At 50.8% G+C, this 5,000-nt stretch overlaps 1 protein-coding gene across 1 annotated transcript in view; it reads left to right on the top strand.

Moving 5' to 3' along the window:
* The window catches only part of LOC115181684 (protein sidekick-1), a gene marked incomplete at its 3' end in the record, with an annotated part of 30,890 nt that overhangs the window by 18,196 nt on the left and 7,694 nt on the right, over positions 1–5,000 (top strand).

Here is a 5,000-nt window from a genome sequence, read left to right as displayed (position 1 = left end):
GCTCCATTTGGGCCAGTACAGCTCCAAATCCCACAGCCGAAGCGTCCACCTGCACGAGAAACCTCTTCTGAAAATCAGGGCTCTGGAAAACAGGGAATGAGCACAGGCGTTTTTTTCAGCATCATGAAAGCTTCCTCACTCTCCTCAGTCCACTTCACAGGGTTGCTGGCCACCTTTGAAGTGAGGTTGGTCAGAGGGACAGCGATGGTCGAGAACTGCGGAATGAATCTCCGGTACCAGCCTGCCAGACCTAGGAAGGACTTCACCTGTGTCTTGGTTCTGGGTTGAGGGCTGTTTCTGATGGACTCCACTTTGTCCACCTGAGGCCGAACTTCACCCTTACCCAGCTGGTAACCCAGGTACTTTGTCTCCTGTTTTGCCCACTCACACTTCAGGAGGTTAAGCGTGAGGCCTGCATCATGGATCTTCCCCAGGACTCTGCTAAGATGCTGTATGTGCTCCTCCCAGGAGTGGCTGTAGATCACCACGTCGTCCAAGTAAGCAGCACAGCAATCGTCACAGTCCTGGAGGACCTTGTCCATCAACCTCTGGAAAGTCGCAGGGGCCCCATGAAGGCCAAACGGCATAACCTTGAACTGGAACAGGCTCATCGGCATCCGGAACCTTGAACTGGAACAGGCTCATCGGCATCGGCATCCGGAAGGCAGCGTAAGCCTTGGATCCAATGTGGTGATGTAATGAGCTCTCCCTATTCTCTCCAGCAAGTCGTCAATGCTGGGCATGGGGTAGGCATCAAACTGTGAGATGGCATTCACCTTATGGAAGTCCATGCAGACGCGCAAAGAGCCATCTTTCTTTAGGACAATGACAATGGGGCTGCTCCATTCACTTGAAGACGGCTCGACAACATCCATCTCTATCCTTGAGGGCTACCACCAGCCTCTCAGGCACACGGTAAGGATGCTGGCAGACAGGGTTCTGGCCAGGCTTCAAACGGATGACATGTTCCAGGACTTTGGTTCTTCCTGGTCTCTGACTGAAGAGGGCCGGATACATGCCAAACAGCTGCTTCAGCTCATCTTGCTTGTCTTCTTCCAGGTGAGCCAGTATGACCTCCGCTTATCCTTTCCATGCCTCTGTGACCCCCTCCGACTCGTCATCTTCTTCTACTCTGCGGACCAGAAAGGACTTCCCCTTGGAGAGTTACACTCTCTCCTCCCAGGCCTTGAGAAGGTTCACATGGTAGGTTTGCTTCTCCTTACCCTTGTCCGGGTGCAGCACCTCGTTGGTCACCGGGCCCATCTTCCTCCCGATTAGGTATGGCCCTTGCCACTGTGCAAGGAGCTTGCTGGTAGACGAGGGAAGGAGGAGGAGGACTTTCTGTCCTGGCTCAAACTCTCTGTGGCAAGCGTGCTGGTAATACCCTCTCTTCTGGGTCTTCTCGGCTAGCTGAAGGTTTACCCTAGCTTCCTCTCAGTACCGCTCCAGCCTGTCTCGCATCCGGAGGACGTACTGGACAATCCCCTGTCCTGAGGTAGCTACTGGGGGACCTTCCCAGCACTTCTTCAGCAGGTCCAGTGGTCCCTACACTGGCCACCCATAGAGGAGTTCAAATGGCGAGAAACCTGTCGATGCCTGAGGCACCTCCCTGTAAGCAAAAAGCAGAAAGGATAACCACTTATCCCAGTCTTTACCATTGTCGGCCACACACTTCCTCAGCATGTTCTTGTGCGTTTGATTGAACCTCTCTACGAGCCCATCCGTTTGGGGATGGTAGGGAGTGGTTCTCAAGCCTTTAATGCCCAGCTGTTGGTGGAGTTGAACCATCAGTCGCGAAGTGAAGTTTGTCCCTTGGTCCGTCAGGATTTCATCTGGGATTCCTACACGAGAGAAGAGCTGAACAAGAGCACTGATTATTTTTGGAGTGGTTATGGAACGGAGTGGGAAGGCTTCTGGGAACCGGGTAGCATACTCGCAGATCACCAGTATATACTCGTAACCTGCGCTACTCTTCTCCAAGGGTCCATCAATGTCCATTGCAATTCTCTTGAATGGGGTAGAGATAACTGGACAGCACTGGTTTTCTGGCATGTGGGGCATGTTTTGCAGTATATTTGTACATCAGTATACATGGAACGGGAGCCTAAGAAACGGGAGCCTAAGATAGGTCTTATGTTGCCCTAGATGGCCTGCCCATGGAACTGTATGTGCAAGGTTGAGAACAAGTGGTCTACATGTAGATTGCACCTCTAACTTCCTGGTGTCTGCTTCTGACCCAAGGTAGAGTATGTGGTTGTCTACTGTGTAAATCCCCCACATGAAGATTGGCTGTCCCCAGCTAAGGCCTTGTCAAACAAACCTTTCAAGGTTGCGTCAGACTTCTGTAGTGTAGCAAAATTTTGTGGAACTTCCCATTGCACCTCTAACCCAGACACATCAGCAACAGGTACAGGGGTTCCCACATACTTCTCAAGACGCCGCTGGCGGCGTGACTTTCTGGGCCCTTTGGTTTCCCCCTCGCACAGACTATCACACAAGTCAGACAGAGGTTGTAAACCAGCTTTGGCCTGGGCACGAGTGACAACTGAGCATGACACGTGAACATCATACTGGCAAACTGATTGTTCATATAGCTGACCCCCCACACTTCCCAACAGATCAGAGAGTACAGGCACATCACTCCCCAAAGTCATCTCAAAAGGTAGCTTCTCCATTACCGCAACTTTAAGGAGGTATTTCTGACCCTGAATCTCAACTGTGAGCTCATCTGTGGGCTGCTGCAACTGGTCACCGTGGACACATTGGATAAGTGTCCGGTGACCATAATAAAGGTCATTAACAGGTACATTACATTTTCGGATCAACGACAGGGAACTGCCGGTGTCAATCATTGCAGTAAGTCTTTTACCATTCACTTTTACAGATACCAAGACTGACCCTTCCCCACTCTGTCTATTCTGAACACCATCCCCCTCTCTGGGCACATAACACTAACCTGAGAGCTTGGATTTATGTAGTGGACATATTGAAGCTTTGTGCCCCTGCTGGCGGCAATAAAAACAGGTCAAACCCCTCCTATCAGAGCGAACTGCATGATCCCTTACCTCCCTCCTCCCAGACACATACACCCCAGAGTTACCTTCACCATCTCTGGCGTCTCTGGTGTCCCTTGTGTCTGTGAAACTCCTTGGAGCGGGTGCTGCAGGTCGTGGTGGGCCCCCTTTATGTGCATTAAGGTACTGCAGTGCAAGCTTGGCCCCCATAAGCCCATCCTTGGGCTCGTGCTCTCGGACCCAGGTTAAAATGTCGTGTGGGAGAACTTGTAGAAGTTGCTCGAGGATGACGACCTCACCGATCTCGTCCTGTGTCTTCTCCTCCGGTCGAACCCATCGTCGGTAGAGGCCCTTGAGGCAGTGGTATGTCTCTGTCGGCGACTCACCCGATGGCATCGATGCAGCTCTGAAGCGTTGACGGTAGGTCTCCGGGGAGATGTCGAACTTCACCAGCAGCGCTTCCTTCAAGCCCTTGTAGACATTGGACAACCCCTCATCCATTGCTGTGTAAGCCTCTATGGCCTTGCCCGTGAGCAATGGGACAAGCCTGCAGGCCCACTCTACCTCCGGCCACCGCCACATCTTGGCCATTTGCTCAAACCTCAACAGGTAGTTTTCATTGTCCTCCCCCTGCTGGTATGAAGGCTCCTTCCTCAGGAATGCTGGAAGATGGACGTTAACGCTGCTGGACTGGTCTCCTGGTGCTGGGCCTGGCCTCATCACTGCTTGGGGATCCTGCTGTGGAGTTGAAGTCCCCGCTGCGTCGAGCCTTTGTCACTCTGGTGTTGGCAGAACCAATCTTGGGTTCTCACTGACGAGCTCCGCTTGGTGAGGAGCTGTGAGGATAGATTGGCGTAGGCCCTGCTTGAGGTCTTCGTCCCTCCTCTCAAGGCAGGTGAAAAGTTGCTGGAAAAAGGGCTACCATGATTGGGTGTGGTTCTGGTCCCCCAGCTGCTCCTTCAGTCAGCTGGTCTTTTATGGCTGTATCTGCTGGTTCAACCGGTAGCTCCAGCGGTGCTGGTTGTGTTAGGCCCCTTGGTCGAGCCCCTAGTTTCTCATAATTAACCTCTTCTTCCCCAGACAATTCCATGGTATTCCACCCTGTTTCAATTTTAGGTACCTTTTCTGACAGTTGATGCTGCTGCTGAGAACGGGATCCTGTACGCATTCCTTTACATCCTTTTTGGAATTCACTGATTTGTGGTGCGCCATCCCACCGCTGCCACCATATGTCACGTAGAGTAGGCCAGAAGGCTAAACTGAAAAACCTAACCTCTCTCAAATAAAAAGACGGTGGAGCCGCAAAAGTACTTCTGTGAAAGGGTGTTTATTTACATAGTGAATCCGGAAGCAAAACAAAAGTACTGCTATCCAAAGTATACATTATGGGGACAGCTTAAAGACAAGGCTGCCCCGTCAACAGCTCAATCCATAATGGTCCCCCTCCTTGAACTGAAAGAGAGGCTCAGCTGTTGGAGAGGTGTGTGTGTGTGTGTGTGTGTGTGTGTGTGTGTGTGTGTGTGTGTGTGTGTGTGTGTGTGTGTGTGTGTGTGTGTGTGTGTGTGTGTGTGTGTGTGTGTGTGTGTGTGTGCGTGCGTGCGTGCGTGCGTGCGTGCACACACACACACACACATACTGACACATAACAACATGGAGTTCCATCTATACATACTGACACATAACAACATGGAGTTCCATCCATCTATACTGACACATAACAACATGGAGTTCCATCTATACATACTGACACATAACAACATGGAGTTCCATCTATACATACTGACACATAACAACATGGAGTTCATTATAAGGCTTAATAGGGCTGTATGTACAGTATGAAACATTATAAGGCTGAATAGGGCTGCATGTATAGTATAAAGCATTATAAGGCTGAATAGGGCTGCATGTAAAGTATAAAGCATTATAAGGCTGAATAGGGCTGTATGTACAGTATAAAGCATTATAAGGCTGAATAGGGCTGTATGT

The sequence above is a fragment of the Salmo trutta genome, unplaced genomic scaffold (genome assembly GCF_901001165.1).
Source record: "Salmo trutta unplaced genomic scaffold, fSalTru1.1, whole genome shotgun sequence".
NCBI classification, from domain to species: Eukaryota; Metazoa; Chordata; class Actinopteri; order Salmoniformes; family Salmonidae; genus Salmo; species Salmo trutta.
This window is presented reverse-complemented; position numbering and strand designations above follow the sequence as displayed.